Below are 17,346 nucleotides of genomic sequence, written 5' to 3'. Positions count from 1 at the left end.
ATGTGGTAGTGATAGGAGACAGTATAGTCAGGGGGATTGATACAGCTCTCTGCAGTCACGACAGGGCGTTATGATGGATGTATTGCCTGCCTGGTACCAGGGTTAAGGATATCTCCTCGCAGCTGGAGAAGAACTTTTAGTGGGAGGGGGAAGGATCCAGTTGTCGCGGTCCATGTAGGAACCAACGACATAGGTAGGACTTCTGCTGAGGGAATTTGAGGAGCTAGGGTCTAAATTAATAAGCAGAACCTCAAAGGTAATCATTTCTGGATTGTTACCGGAGCCACATGCAAATTGGCACCAGGACAAACAAATTAGAGGTTTAACTACATGGCATAGAGAGTGACATGGGAGGAAGGGGTTTCAAATCATGGACATCTGACGCCAGTACTGGGGGAAGAGGGAGCTGTTCCATTGGGACGGGCTCCACCTAAACTGGGCTGGGACCAGTGTCCTGGCGAATCGAATAACTAGGGCTGTAGATAGGGCTTTAAACCAAAATAAGGTGGGGGGAGGGGGGGGAGCAGGTGAGGGGAAATTTAGTAATCTAAAGAGGAAAAGTCAAGGAAATAGAACAATGCAGTGAATTGGGTAAAAATAAGCGTTGCGGAGTTGGAGCTGAAGGTGGATTCACTCTGGAGCATCCACGATGCTGAGAATGACGTGAGTATCACATGTAGCGAGTTGGTCTTACCACAGGAGAAGGGTCCACAGCCAGTGAGGGCATGGAAGACCAGCAGGAAGAGTAGTGCAAGGAAGGTAGTGCAGGGGTCCCCTGTGGTCATCCCCCTGCAAAACAGATACACTGCTTTGAGTGCTGTTGAGGGGGATGACTCATCAGGAGTGGGCAGCAGCAGCCAAGTTCATGGCACCGTGGCTGGCTCTGTTGCACAGGAGGACAGGGAAAAGAGTGGGCGAGCGATAGTGATAGGGGATTCAATTGTAAGGGGAATAGATAGGCGTTTCTGCGGCCGCAACCGAGACTCCAGGATGGTATGTTGCCTCCCTGGTGCAAGGGTCAAGGATGTCTCGGATCGGGTGCAGGACATTCTAAAAAGGGAGGGAGAACAGCCAGTTGTCGTGGTGCACGTTGGTACCAATGACATAGGTAAAAAAAAGGGATGAGTTCCTATGAAATGAATTTAAGGAGCTAGGAGCTAAATTAAAAAGTAGGACCTCAAAAGTAGTAATCTCGGGATTGCTACCAGTGCCACGTGCTAGTCAGAGTAGGAATCGCAGGATAGCTCAGATGAATACGTGGCTTGAGCAATGGTGCAGCAGGGAGGGATTCAAATTCCTGGGGCATTGGAACCGGTTCTGGGGGAGGTGGGACCAGTACAATCCGGACGGTCTGCATCTGGGCAGAATCGGAACCAATGTCCTCGGGGGAGTGTTTGCTAGTGCTGTTGGGGAGGAGTTAAACTAATATGGCAGGGGGATGGGAACCAATGCAGGGAGATAGAGGGAAACAAAAAGGAGGCAAAAACAAAAGACAGAAAGGAGATGAGGAAAAGTGGAGGGCAGAGAAACCCAAGGCAAAGAACAAAAAGGGCCATTGTACAGCAAAATTCTAAAAGGACAGAGGGTGTTAAAAAAACAAGCCTAAAGGCTTTGTGTCTTAATGCAAGGAGTATCCGCAATAAGGTGGATGAATTAACTGTGCAAATAGATGTTAACAAATATGATGTGATTGGGATTACGGAGACGTGGCTCCAGGATGAGCAGGGCTGGGAACTCAACATCCAGGGGTATTCAACATTCAGGAAGGATAGAATAAAAGGAAAAGGAGGTGGGGTAGCATTGCTGGTTAAGGAGGAGATTAAGGCAATAGTTAGGAAGGACATTAGCTTGGATGATGTGGAATCTATATGGGTAGAGCTGCAGAACACCAAAGGGCAAAAAACGTTAGTGGGAGTTGTGTACAGACCTCCAAACAGTAGTAGTGATGTTGGGGAGGGCATCAAACAGGAAATTAGGGGTGCGTGCAATAAAGGTGCAGCAGTTATAATGGGTGACTTTAATATGCACATAGATTGGGCTAACCAAACTGGAAGCAATACGGTGGAGGAGGATTTTCTGGAGTGCATAAGGGATGGTTTTTTAGACCAATATGTCGAGGAACCAACTAGGGGGGAGGCCATCTTAGACTGGGTATTATGTAATGAGAGAGGATTAATTAGCAATCTCATTGTGCGAGGCCCCTTGGGGAAGAGTGACCATAATATGGTGGAATTCTGCATTGGGATGGAGAATGAAACAGTTAATTCAGAGACCATGGTCCAGAACTTAAAGAAGGCTAACTTTGAAGGTATGAGGCGTGAATTGGCTGGGATGGATTGGTGAATGATACTTAAGGGGTTGACTGTGGATGGGCAATGGCAGACATTTAGAGACCGCATGGATGAACTACAACAATTGTACATTCCTGTCTGGCATAGAAATAAAAAAGGGAAGGTGGCTCAACCGTGGCTATCAAGGGAAATCAGGGATAGTATTAAAGCCAAGGAAGTGGCATACAAATTGGCCAGAAATAGCAGCGAACCTGGGGACTGGGAGAAATTTAGAACTCAGCAGAGGAGGACAAAGGGTTTGATTAGAGCAGGGAAAATGGAGTATGAGAAGAAGCTTGCAGGGAACATTAAGACGGATTGCAAAAGTTTCTATAGATATGTAAAGAGAAAAAGGTTAGTAAAGACAAACGTAGGTCCCCTGCAGTCAGAATCAGGGGAAGTCATAACGGGGAACAAAGAAATGGCAGACCAATTGAACAAGTACTTTGGTTCGGTATTCACGAAGGAGGACACGAACAACCTTCCGGTTATAAAAGGGGTCGGGGGGTCTAGTAAGGAGGAGGAACTGAGGGAAATCCTTATTAGCCGGGAAATTGTGTTGGGGAAATTGATGGGATTGAAGGCCGATAAATCCCCAGGGCCTGATGGACTGCATCCCAGAGTACTTAAGGAGGTGGCCTTGGAAATAGTGGATGCGTTGACAGTCATTTTCCAACATTCCATTGACTCTGGATCAGTTCCTATAGAGTGGAGGGTAGCCAATGTAACACCACTTTTTAAAAAAGGAGGGAGAGAGAAAACAGGGAATTATAGACCGGTCAGCCTGACATCGGTAGTGGGTAAAATGATGGAATCAATTATTAAGGATGTCATAGCAGTGCATTTGGAAAGAGGTGACATGATAGGTCCAAGTCAGCATGGATTTGTGAAAGGGAAATCATGCTTGACAAATCTTCTGGAATTTTTTGAGGATGTTTCCAGTAAAGTGGACAAGGCAGAACCAGTTGATGTGGTATATTTGGACTTTCAGAAGGCGTTCGACAAGGTCCCACACAAGAGATTGATGTGCAAAGTTAAAGCACATGGGATTGGGGGTAGTGTACTGACATGGATTGAGAACTGGTTGTCAGACAGGAAGCAAAGAGTAGGAGTAAATGGGTACTTTTCAGAATGGCAGGCAGTGACTAGTGGGGTACCGCAAGGTTCTGTGCTGGGGCCCCAGCTGTTTACACTGTACATTAATGATTTAGATGAGGGGATTAAATGTAGTATCTCCAAATTTGCGGATGACACTAAGTTGGGTGGCAGTGTGAGCTGCGAGGAGGATGCTGTGAGGCTGCAGAGTGACTTGGATAGGTTAGGTGAGTGGGCAAACGCATGGCAGATGAAGTATAATGTGGATAAATGTGAGGTTATCCACTTTGGTGGTAAAAACAGAGAGACAGACTATTATCTGAATGGTGACAGATTAGGAAAAGGGGAGGTGCAAAGAGACCTGGGTGTCATGGTACATCAGTCATTGAAGGTTGGCATGCAGGTGCAGCAGGCGGTTAAGAAAGCAAATGGCATGTTGGCCTTCATAGCAAGGGGATTTGAGTACAGGGGCAGGGAGGTGTTGCTACAGTTGTACAGGGCATTGGTGAGGCCACACCTGGAGTATTGTGTACAGTTTTGGTCTCCTAACCTGAGGAAGGACATTCTTGCTATTGAGGGAGTGCAGCGAAGGTTCACCAGACTGATTCCCGGGATGGCGGGACTGACCTATCAAGAAAGACTGGATCAACTGGGCTTGTATTCACTGGAGTTCAGAAGAATGAGAGGGGACCTCATAGAAACATTTAAAATTCTGACGGGGTTAGACAGGTTAGATGCAGGAAGAATGTTCCCAATGTTGGGGAAGTCCAGAACCAGAGGTCACAGTCTAAGGATAAGGGGTAAGCCATTTAGGACCGAGATGCGGAGGAACTTCTTCACCCAGAGAGTGGTGAACCTGTGGAATTCTCTACCACAGAAAGTTGTTGAGGCCAATTCACTAAATATATTCAAAAAGGAGTTAGATGAGGTCCTTACTACTAGGGGGATCAAGGGGTATGGCGAGAAAGCAGGAATGGGGTACTGAAGTTGAATGTTCAGCCATGAACTCATTGAATGGCGGTGCAGGCTAGAAGGGCCGAATGGCCTACTCCTGCACCTATTTTCTATGTTTCTATGTTTCTATGTTTCTATGGAACAGAGAGAGGCCGAAATTGGCCCTTTCCTTAAATCCTGTTAACACCGGAAATCAGCGGCGACATTGCGGAGTGCAATGGCTGCCAACTTTCATGTAATGGCCGGCATTATCAAAATTCCGCTCCTGCGGTATCCCGGTGGTGACCCACTCCCCCCCCATACCACTCCGCTGCAGCCAATCCATCCTAAGTGTGTCATCACAGCGCGCACCACCAATGATCCCCCCGCAACCCCGCCGGCAAAATTCTGCCGAGGAAAGCTTCCTCCCGCCAGGCAGTGCCAAAACCTACTTTTTTGAGACAGTGCAGTGAGGCTGCGGCCTTTTGAAATGGCGGTGCAGGTCCCATTAAAGGGAAGGATGCACTGCCGCTGCAGCCATGATTTTTTTTGATGGCCGACTGCCATGTCGGGCTGACAATTATGCCCCCGGGTTGGCATCCACTCTTGGGTGGCGGAAACCCTCCCTAGTGGCCTAGTAGACTGAACGTTTCGAATCGCGCAGGCTCTCCCCTTTAAGTGAAGGGGAGAGCCATGGTGACACGGCACCGTGATGTCATCATCAGCACTACGCTGATGACTGACAATGGTGGACACGACACCATTCCCCCTCGCAACTTGCGCCCCTCTAGTGTACTCAGCACCGCATATCCAACCCCATTACACCAGTCCACCAGAAAAGCCAAAGAGCGGAATTTTGCTCAAGCGGCCAGCTTAATCACCGTGGTGGTCAAAACACTAGAAACGAGGTGCGTGCGCCCCGTTTCCAGTGGTGGGCAATTTCGGTCCCCGACAGTGTAAAGGTAATAGTGCATCAGCGAATAAGGTCAAAGCAGGGAATACTGGTAAAAAGTTAAAATGAAAGGCCCTTTACCTGAATGCATGAAGCATCCATAACAATATAGACGAATTGGTGGCACAAATTGAAATAAATGGCTTTGAAATAATAGCCGCAGAGACATGGTTGCAGGGTAACCAAGGTTAGGAATTAAATATTCCAGGGTACTCGATGTTTCAAAAAGACAGGCAGGCTAGAACAAAAGGGGGGGTTGGTAGCCCTGATAATCAAGGATGACTTAAGGACAGGAGCGAGAAAGGATCTTGACTCAGATGATCAGGAAGTAGAATCAGTATGGGTGGAGATAAGAATTAACAAAGGGCAGGGCACACTGCCGCGGCTGCCATTTTATTTTAATTGTTGGCCGACTCCTGAGTCAGCTCGACAATGGCGGACGCTGGTTCGGCTGAACGCCTCTCTGGTGGCCCAGCATGCTCCATGGAGGCCTCAATGGGCCTCACAGCGTCCCTCCCCTTTAATTGAAGAGGAGGGATGTTGCGACACGTCAGCACGATGGGGCACATCCACACGACATGGTCAGCCCGGCGGTGATGGACACCGCCCTGCTCCCGACCCATTCCCGCCGATACCACCTCCAACAGGACTGAGAGGCGGTGTCAGAGTTAAAGAGCAGAATTTTCCGGCTCATCCCTCCGACTCCCGCCGGCCGCTAAATTTCCAGCTAATTCAAAGTGCCCTCCCCAATTTCTCACTGAGTGCAATTTTGACCCCTAAGAGTAAGTAAGTCCTACTACAATTGTACATGGCTTTGGTGAGACCACAGCTGGAGCACTGTGCACAGTTTTGGTCCCCTTATCTAAGGAAGGATATACTTGCCTTAGAGGCAGTTCAACAAAGGTTCACTAGACTAATCCCTGGGATGTGAGGAGAGATTGAGTAGATTAGACCTATACTCTTTGGAATTTAGAAGAATGAGAAGAGAGCTCATTGAAACATATAAGATTCTGAAAGGGGTTGACAGCGTAGATGCAAAGAGGTTCTTTCCCCTGGCTGGAGAGTCTAAAACTAGGGGGTATTGTCTCAGGATAAGGGGCCAGCCTTATAAGACTGAGACGAGAAGGAACTTCTTCACTCAGAGGGTTGTGAATCTTTGGAATTCTCTGCCCCAAAGGGCTGTGGATGCTGAGTTGTTGAGTATATTCAAGGTTGAGATAGATTGTTGGACTCCAGGGGAATCAAGTTATATGGGAATAGGACAGGAAAGTGGAGCTGAGGTCGTGGATCAGCCATGACCTTATTGAATGGCGGAGCAGATTCGAGAGGTCGTGTAGAATCATAGAAATTTATAACACGGAAGGAGGCCATTTCCGCCCATCGTGTCCAATGTATGGCCTACTCCTGCTCCTAAATGTTATGTTTATGTTCTTATGTAATAAATGAAATAAACCAACATCGTCATGCCTCAGTCTCGGCAGATTTTTGGTTTTCCTACAGGAAGAATGGATAACTGAAAGCTACACCAGTTGACCAGGAATAACAACTGTCATGCAAATGTATCAAGAATTCTCAAACAATAGTTTCCAAACCTAATTTATTGCGTTGTTGTGAAGGACACAATGTTTGCATATTTAATCTAACAGAGAATCCAACACAGAAGGATCTGAGAGGCTTAATTGATCTGTAAATTCATGTGAATTATTACTAACATAACGCTATTCATAAATTAAACATATCTAAAGGCTGTATAATTCAGATCACTCCTGACATAAACATTGCTTGGCAAAAAAGTGTTCAGTGCTAACTAAGATGCTTTGTTTTGTCTGCACCTTTGTAACCCCGAAGACACTGGAGTATATAACAAAAGCCTTCTCATTATTTATAAAGTTCATTAAACTGTGACAAAGAAGAATTAGATATTTGAAAGTTATTACTTTATTTTTTTCAATGTAATTATCAATTTAATTCATCGCCTGAGACTGTAATTTTCTTGCAAATGCAATTATATTTTACAGTTAGCCTGCTGATTAGGCAAAAACAGAAATAATTAATCTGAAAATTACAAAAAAGAACTAATCACCAACATAAAGAGTAAAAATTATATCCTCATCTGTTATACAATAATGGAATGTTACTAACAAATATATTAGTCAAGAAGCATTGGGGGTGCACAAACTACGTTTGATTTTAAGAAAATTAATACATTTAAAATAATCATTTTAATAAGCGTCTGAAAGCTGCAGTTTCATCTAAAAGAATATTGATGGATTTACAGGATGATTGCCCACCAGTGCTGAAGATTTCCCTTCAAGATGTTGTTTTGTTTTTCATTCAAAGACTTCTTTGTAGAATGTCAAACCCTACAAGTAAACAAAGCAAAGACCATTATGGGAAACTAGTCATGGACCATTAGAACCCACTATTGCACCTGCTTACATACATACAATCATTAGGGGGATAGATACGGTTCTCTGCAGCCGAAAGCGTGAGTCCCGAAAGCTGTGTTGCCTGCCTGGTGCGTGATTAAGGACAGCTCCTCAGGGTTGGAGAGGAACTTGAACTGGAAGGGGGAAGATCCAGTTGTCATGGTCCACGTGCATACCAATGACATAGGTAGGACAAAGAAAGAGGTTCTGCTGAGGGAATGTGAGCAGCTAGGGGCCAAATTAAAAAGCAGAACTGCAAAGGTAATAATCTCTGGATTACTACCGGAACCACAAGCAAATTTGCACAGGGTAAATAAGATCAGAGACTTCAACACGTGGTTCAAAGATTGGTATGGGAGAAATAGGTTTTGGTCTATGGGGCACTGGCACCAGTACTGCGGTAAGAGGGAGCTGTTCCGATGGGACGGGCTTCACTTGAACTATGCTGGGACTAGTGTCTTGGCGAATCGAACAAAATAGATGAGTTGACGGCACAAATAGATATAAATGGATTTGATCTGATAGCTATTACAGAAACGTGGTTGCAAGGTGACCGAGGCTGGGAATTAAATATTCAGGGTTATTTGACAATTCGGAAAGATAGACAGAAAGGAAAAGGAGGTGGGGTAACTATGTTAATAATAATTTGAGATCAGTGCAGTAGTGGGAAATGATATTGGCTCAGAAGATCAAGATGTAGAATCAGTTTGGGGAGAGATTAGGAATAATAAGGGGAAAAAGTCGCTGGTGACCATAGTCTATAGGCCCCCTGACAGTAGCTACACTGTTGGACAGAGTATAAATCAAGAAATAATGTCGGCTTGTAATAAAGGAACAACAATAATCATGGCCGATTTTAATCGTCATATTGATTGGACAAATCAAATTGGCCAGGGTAGCCTTGAGGAGGAGTCCATAGAGTGTGTCTGGGATAGTTTCCTTGAAGCATATGTTGCGGAACCAAACAGGGAGCAGGTTATCTTAGATCTAGGACAGTGTAATGAGACAGGATTAATAAAGGATCTTCTAGTAAAGAATCATCTAGGAAAGAGTGATCATAGCATGGTTGAATTTCAAATTCAGTTGGAGGGTGTGAAAGTTGGATCTCAAACCAGTGTCCTAAGCTTAAATGAAGGAGACTACAAAGATATGAAGGCAGAGCTGGTTAAAATGGACTGGGAAAATAGATTAAAGTATGGGATGGTTGATGAGCAGTGGCGGACATTTAAGGAGATATTTCATGACTCTCAACAAAATATAATCCAATGAGAAGGAAAGACTTTAAGAGAAGGGATAACCATCTGTGCCTAACTAAAGAAATAAAGGATGGTATCAAATTGAAAACAATGGCAGACAAAGTAGCCAAGATTAGTGGGAAATCATTTAAAAACTTTTAAAAGCCAGCAAAGAACTAAAAAACCGATAAAGAGAGGGAAGATAGATTATGAAAGTCAACTAGCAAAGAAATATAAAACAGAAAGTAAGAGTTTTTACAGGTATATAAAAAGGAAGGGAGCCTAAAGTAAATGTTGGTCCCTTAGAGGATGAGACTGGGGAATTAATAATGGGCAATAGAGAAATAGCAGAGACTTTGAACAAATAATTTGTATCGGTCTTCACGGTAGAAGACACTAAAAACATCCCAATAATGGATAATCAAGGGGCTATAGGGAGGGAGGAACTTAAAACAATCATTGTCACTAAAGAAGTAGTACTCGGCAAAATAATGGGACTTAAAGGTGGACAAGTCCCCTGGGCCCGATGGCTTGCATCCTAGGGTCTTAAAAGAAGTGGCTGCAGAGATAGTGGATGCATTGGTTGTAATCTACCAATATTTCCAGGATTCTGGGAAGGTCCCAGCAGATTGAAAAACCACAAATGTAACGCCCCTATTTAAAAATGGAGACAGACAGAAAGTAGGAAACTCTAGACTAGTTAGCCTGCCATCTGTCATTGGGAAAATGCTAGAGTCCATTATTAAGGAAGCAGTAGCAGGACATTTGGAAAAGCAAAATTCAGTCAAGCAGAGTCAGCATGGTTTTGTGAAAGGGAAATCATGTTTGACAAATTTGCTTGAGTACTTTGGGGATATAACGAGCAGGGTAGACAAGGGAGAACCAGTGGATGTAATGTATTTGGATTTCCAGAAGGCATTCGATAAGGTGCCACATAAAAGGTTACTGCACAAGATAAAAGTTCATGGGATTGGGGGTAATATGTTAACATGGACAGAGGATTGGCTAACTAACAGAAAACAGAGAGTCGGGATAAATCGGTCATTTTCCGGTTGGCAAGCGGTAATTACTGGGGAGCCACAGGGATCGGTGATGGAACCTCAACAATTTACAATCTATATTAATGATTTGGATGAAGGGACCGAGTGTAATGTAGTCAAGTTTGCTGATGATACAAAGATGGGTGGGGGAAAGCAAGTTGTGAGGAGGACACAAAAAAATCTACAAAAGGATATAGACAGACTAAGTGATTGGTCAAAAATTTGGCAGATGGAGTATAATGTGAGAAAGTGTGAGGTTATCCACTTTGTCAGAAAAAATAAAAAAGTAAATTATTATTTAAATGGAGAAAAATTACAAAATGCTACAGTACAGAGGGATCTGGGGGTTCTTATGCATGAAACACAAAAAGTGAGTATGCAGATACAGCAAGTAATCAGGAAGGTAAATGGAATGTCGGCCTTTATTGCAAGGGGGGTGGAGTATAAAATCAGAGAAATCCTGCTACAACTGTACAGGGTATTGGTGAGGCCACACCTAGAGTACTGCTTACAGTTTTGGTCTCCTTATTTAAGGAGGTATATACTTGCATTGGAGGCAGTTCAGAGAAGGTTCACTTGGTTGATTCCTGAGATGAAGGGGTTGACTTATGAAGAAAGGTTGAGCAGGTTGGATCTGTCCTCATTGGAGTTCAGAAGAATGAGAGGCGATCTTATTGAAACATATAAGATAATGAGGGGGCTCGACAAGGTAGATGCAGAGAGGATATTTCCACTCATAGGGGAAACTTCAACTAGGGGGCATAGTTTCAGAATAAGGGGTCACCCATTTAAAATTGAGATGAGATGGAAGTTCTTCTTTCAGAGGGTTGTAAATCTGTGGCATTCTCTGCGCAAGAGAGCTGTGGAGGCTGGGTCATTGAAAATATATAAAGCAGAGATAGACAAATTTTTGAGCGATAAAGGAATAAAGGGAAGTGGAGCTGAGCCCATCATCAGATCAGCCTTGATCTTATTAAATGGTGGAGCAGGCTCGAGGGGCCAAATGGCCTACTCCTGCTCCTATTTCTTATGTTCTTATGTTTCTTATGTTCTTAATCCATGTAACACTGCAAGTTTGTTGCTGGATAACTTGTGCCAGTGAAAGTAATTAGATCCTTGATATCCTGGACTGCTCCAGTAATGGTGTACATTCCTGGTACCATATAGATTTCCACCAGACAATCTGGATATATGGTAGATGACATTTCAGTGATCACATCATTGTAGCAGTGTAATATTTCCTGCCTTGCCAATGTAGTAAAATTAATACACTGAAACTTACATCTACTCAGTTTAAAAGCTAAAAGGCGAATCACCCATCTACAGGGATCACAACTCATTTCTCCGTTTCCAGTTCAAATTCTGGGTGTCATTTAAACTTTGGACGGTGGTGTAAAATGGGCGATATTGAATTAGCCGCCCAATATACTGCAGGTCCGATTATCGTTTCCATTGACTTCAATCGGGCAAGATAGAAACGGGCGGTTGATCTGATAGCACCCGTTTTGTACCATCAAAGTCAAAGTTACCCCCGCACTCTCCCATTTTTTTGAAATGGAGGATGTCTTTTAAACAAATGTTTAAATTTACCATGATGCTTTAGTAAGAAACCAAGGAGGAGAAATTGGAGTCGTTTGCACCGCGGAACAAATAATGGCCCGCGCCCCCTGAAGTTGCGCTGGACAATGACAGCGACAGCTTCAGGGGACGTGAACGGGGCGGCAGGAGGCTCGCGGGGCACAAGTTAAAGGGGAGGTGGGGGGGCGGGTCAATAAAAATGTGCCGACATACTTGTCACGGCCTGTTGGCGTTTTGAATGCGAGGTCCGTGCCGCAATCTGTCAGCCCGGCTCTTCGCTTGAGTGCCAGGCTGGTGGCACAGCACCCCGTTCCCCGGTGGTCCAGGTAAAGCCCTGCAGAGTTGGCAGCATGGGCCCTCCCCTTTAATGAAGGGGAGAGCTCCTCCTACGCAGCAGGTTATGCAGCCCAGTGCATAGTGTTTCACCCCACTCGCGACCCGCCCACCCCATTAGTGCGCCAGAGAGGAAGTGGAGCAAGTTTTTGTAACCCCAATATCGAGAGCGGGCGAGACTTCCGCGCCTGGCACAAAAAGTCCCTCCTCTCTGATGTTACCGCCCCCAAACGGGACGCAATGGAATTTCTCGGCCTAAGGCTTGTAACTAAGATCTAGAAATTCGGCATGCAGTTTATGGGGGCACGGGGTTGAAGGAGAAGGGTGGGCGGGGCTCAGGAATCGGTCCCTGTGCCTGAAAGTTGAAGCATGAGGTGACCCTATATTGGGACTTGGGTCTCATTTACATCGGGTAGCTCGGGGGTAAAGCGCGATTGATGATCAGGCCTCTAGACACCCTCGGGTTAGCAAGGAAATGAGGGGGACCATAAAGAGGGGAGTGATCAGTTCAGGAGTTTGTGCCGAACAGCGGCGCTCGGTGATGGATGGGAAAGTTATGCTGACATTGGGCGAGGGGCAGGGTTTCCCACCTCTTCCGGAATGACAAGGAGTTTGCCAAAATTGGGGCTTCCTCCAACAGCCCGAGAGACCAGAGATTTGAATTTCCTGCTGCAGTGCACTTATTCTGCTCTGTGATGTCACCCAAAGGGAGCGGATAGCAGTCAAGAGGAGTGCGCAGAATTGGAAATCAGGAATTGGGAGGGCTTGGGAATTGTGGGTGTCAACAATCTCGTCTCAGCAATCAGGGAGTCCCAGTGTGACTCACATTGTGAACTCACTTGTGTGTATAGAACTTGTAAAAGAAAAAAAGAAAAACTTGAATTTATATAGTGTCTTTCACAACCTCAGCACTTCCTAAAGCACTTTACAGCCAATGAAGTATTTGTGACGTGTTGTTACTGTTGTAATGTAGGAAACGCAGCAGCCAGTTTGATCTTAGCAGGCTCCCACCAATAGTAAGATGTTAATGACCAGATAGTCGGTTTTCGTGATGTTGGTTGAGGGATAAATATTGGCAGGACACCAGTGATATGTCCCCTGTTCATCTTCTAAATAGTGCCATGGGATCATTTATATCCACCCGAGAGAGCAGACGGGACCTCGATTTAACATCTCATCAGAAAGACAGCACCTCCGACAGTGCAGCACTCCCTCAGCAATGCACTGGAGTGTCAGCCTAGATTTCTGTGCTCAAGTCTCTGGAGTGGGACTATGAACCCACAACCTCCTGACTCAGAGGTGAGAGTGCTACCAACTGAGCCAAGCAATGTTATTATTATAGATCTGTGATTAGAGGAAAGAGCACAAGCAGGCTGCCATGTGTAGATTAAATCACTGAGATTTGGACATCAGGCTCTCCTATCGGCTCAGGTTGGCAACTGTCAGTTTTTGGACCGGACATTCAAGCACTGCCTGGAACTGTCTAAAATGTAAATCAGTCACCAACAAGGTCAAATCTTGATGTATCATCCTGGTGGTTCTCCCTGCAATATTCTGATATGCCCTTGATGTCACTCTGGGCTCTGAAATGGGGGCGGGGCACATTTCTGGAATGGGGAGGTTCCTCCGGTTCCCCTCTTCCCCGCCCTACGTTTCCCCGCCCTCAATTACCACCCTTTCCTGCCCACAGTTTCCCCCTTTTCCCACCCACGGTTTCCCCCCTTCCCCACCCTCCATTTTCCCCCTTCCCCGCCCTCAGTTTCCCCTCTTCCCCGCCCTCCGTTTCCCCTCGTCCCCTGCTCACAGGCAGTCGCCTGGTTCTTGGAACTTGTCGCCCAACAGCTGCTGGTGCGAAACTGCGGAAAAAAAAATACTCAACTATAGGGGAGCCTACCTTTATAAGATAAATGCAATAACATCAGCAAATTTCACGTGATCAAGCATTACATGGTCAAATGCCATCTGGTCAGAATGTCATCTGATCAAACCTCCAGGAATGCCCCCAACCAGAGTTGGCAACCCTAGTGGGACACAGAGCGGCTCGCATTTTTTGGATGTTGGGTGGCACCGGCTGACTCAGGGCAAACCAACCTTGTAGTGGGGGCCTCAAGCAGGTGTTAGAACAAGTATTTACATATGCACAGGACCTAATGGATGCTTAAGGTGTGGCACTGCACCACGAATTTTTGCCCTTTACCAATATGGCGGGCAGCACACTTCCAGCTAGTACTGAGAGTGCAGTTCCTGCCTGTCATATTGGAAACTTAGGAGGCCATGATTTCCATGCCTATGAACATATTTTTAAAAAATCAAACCAGTGCTTCTATGAATTCCAGTTTTCCAGTTATACGTTTGGACAGGTTTTCAGAATCTGAAAATCTGGAGGTGCAACATGTATCACTGTAATATTGCCCACACCAATGTGACAAATAATTTTTGTTTTAAGGTTACTGAGTATTTATGATTGTATCTCACCAGCCACCTATCACCTAAATGTTCTTCTGGATTTCCACTAACATGGATTCTTCATTAATACACTTATCTGAAGTTCCCTCTGTTCAGACTGAATTTATGATGGACTCAGTGTATCGATCACTATCTCCAGCATTATTAATTGCTTTTCTCTCTCCATGCACACTAATTACCAAAAACAATTTCTGTTTTCCAATCAAGAAATTCCTCACTACAGAATCCAAACACCGAAGCCCTAAAACTAGCAAAATGTAAGCAGGAAAATGCTGTGTCCTAGCCAGCATTCATCCAGAGAATAACAGATTATTTGGTGATTATCTGCTTGATGAAGTTTCAGGGGAGGTAGGAGGAGCTTCCTAACCTAACTCATATAACACTTCATAAAGTAGCAGATGAGCAGGTGGTGTTGGGGTGCAGAACATAATAGAATACACATCTCCCGGGACTTACCTGGGGGGTGCAGACCGAAATCGAAGTCTTCCTTCGGGCAAGCTGCCTGTGGAGGCCCGACCAGTATAGGCAGATTGCCCCAATTAATGAGCTGTGGACCGACGACCAATTTCTTTCGATCCTCGAGCCCTTTACTTCAGGCACTGCCTCCACAGCACCAAGTCTTGGCCCGAAAAGGCACACAGACTAAGTTTCACATATTAGTGCTTGTCTTGTGCGATCGTTTACCTATTTCCATGTTCCTACCAGGTCATCATCATCATCATCATAGGCAGTCTCTCGGAGTCGAGGAAGACTTGCTTCCACTCTAAAAGTGAGTTCTCAGGTGACTGAAGATTCCAATGCGGGACCTACAGTCTCTGTCACAGGTGGGGCAGACAGTGGATGAAGGGTGGGTGGGGAGCTTGGGTTGACGCACACTCCTTCTGCAGTCTACACTTGGTTTCTGCTTGTTCTCGCCGTTGGGACTCGAGGTGCTCAGCACCCTCCCGGATGCTCTTCCTCCACTTTGGCGGTCGTGGGCCAGGGATTCCCAGGTGTCAGTGGGGATGTTGCACTTTTATCAAGAAGACTTTGAGGGTGTCCTTGAAGCATTTCCTCTGCCCACCTGGGGCACACTTGCCATGTCGAAGCTACAAGTTAATTCCCCAGTGGCTACAGCTTGGGAGGTTAAAGGCTGGTGAACTTCTGCTGAGGGTACTTGAGATGACCGTAGTGGACAGCCTCGAGGATCTCTGGCCGTTGAGGATCTGGCTGCAGACTAATAGGATTCAGCTTCAGATGGTGCAGTCTGGCCCAGCTGGCTGTCTATAGGGCACTGGTTTGAGCGGCTGGCAGGGGGCAGGCGTGTTGTCATCCTGAGAAAGGACAACATGAGCCTCTACCATGGAACCAATGCAGGTCTCAGAGGGCCTCAGTACACACAATGCTCTGTGCTAGAATAGAATTCAGCGATGCTGGGAGGCTCTCAAAGCCATGATTCAAGCTTTCCTTCAGGCTCTGAAAGCCAGAGGAGATGCTGGGCCCCAGAGCCAAGATGGCAGCAATGTGAGCACCTATCGAAGCTGTCTGAGCTGTCACCAAAGGCTCCATCACTGTGAATCACCTGCAGTGCTCATAGAGCTGACAATTCACCCCATGGTTGACTGCATGGTCTCCATGCCATGCGCAAAGATACCACACAAGTTGAAGCTGGATTCCTCCATGCTCTGATATTGCATGTAAGCAGGCAGCTCAGTGCGGTTAGAAGGTCTATGTGGATTGCATTCATATTTCTTATGTATGGTGGGGCCTCAATGTCTTCATCTGTGCCTTGTGCAGCAGGACAAGGGTGTAAGCTCTCCCTCAGGGGAGCTGCTTCCTGGGTCATGTTATCCCCTTACTCCTGTGCACTCCTGCTCAGTGCATTGCTATGTGCAGACCCCTCAAGCCTGCTCTCGGTACAAAGCTCGGTATCGGTCTCTGAGTTGGTGTCTGCAATTGTAAGGTGAAGTGACAGCTCCTCTGACAGTGCTGCCCTCTTCTTCTTCTGTTCCCTGGGGACTGAGTGTAACTTCATAGATCTGAAATTAAAGGGACAAGAGTTAGCCTTTGGTGACATGGGTAAGCAGGGACAGATGAGTGGCTTCTGAAAGCAGCAGCAATTTTATCATGTCACGTGTATGGGTAGGATTTATGTGAGAAGGGAAGAAGGGGAAGATGATTTAAAACCCTGCAGGATTTGTCCTCCAGCCTCGCCAGACACCACGCTATAGGCCATGATGTTAATCACCCGTTCTCCAAGTGGGGACAGCACATGGATGAAGCATGGCCCTCCTCCTGTGGCTGCCTGTTCCCCATTATTACGTGTTGGCTTGCCCTGCAAGAAAGAATAAATTGCATCAGTGTTAGAACAGAAATAAGTTCTGAGAATGTGCATGTCAGGGTAGAATAGTGTGTGAAAGATGGCAGTGGTGTGAGGAGGTGAGGGAAGTAGAGTGCAGCAATAGGAGCAGTGAAGTGTGCTGCAGTGATTGGAGGAGAATGTTGGTAATCGGGAAGGGTAGTGAATGCTGGGGTAACAGGTAGTGCAAGGTTACGCAGAGAGATCTACGATAGGAGGCTTCCCTAAGCCATCTTCTTCAGGTCACTAAACTTCTTGCATTACAGCCATGTCCTGGGGTGACACTTCTGCCACTGATGGGTTCTGCCACCTCTGCCCACTCAGAGCAGTATGCCTGGAAATCTTTCTGATGCCTGGTGGTTAGAATATATCCCACCTCCTGCCGATCTCCTCCACCAAAACCCCCAAAGCAGCATCAGAAAGCCGAGGTCACCTTGCAGCTTTCACTATGGCTGCCATTGTCCTTAATCTTATGGACAGTTGCCTGCAGCCAAAGTGCACCTCCCATTAAAGAGGTGCAGGCTGTCTTTAAAGGACATCAACAACGCGTGAAATTGATGCTCCCGATAAGGTGAGCTGCCAATGAACAGCACAAGTAGTAAATAGGCAGACCTCCT

The sequence above is a fragment of the Pristiophorus japonicus genome, chromosome 7 (genome assembly GCF_044704955.1).
Source record: "Pristiophorus japonicus isolate sPriJap1 chromosome 7, sPriJap1.hap1, whole genome shotgun sequence".
NCBI classification, from domain to species: domain Eukaryota; kingdom Metazoa; phylum Chordata; class Chondrichthyes; family Pristiophoridae; genus Pristiophorus; species Pristiophorus japonicus.
This window is presented reverse-complemented; position numbering follows the sequence as displayed.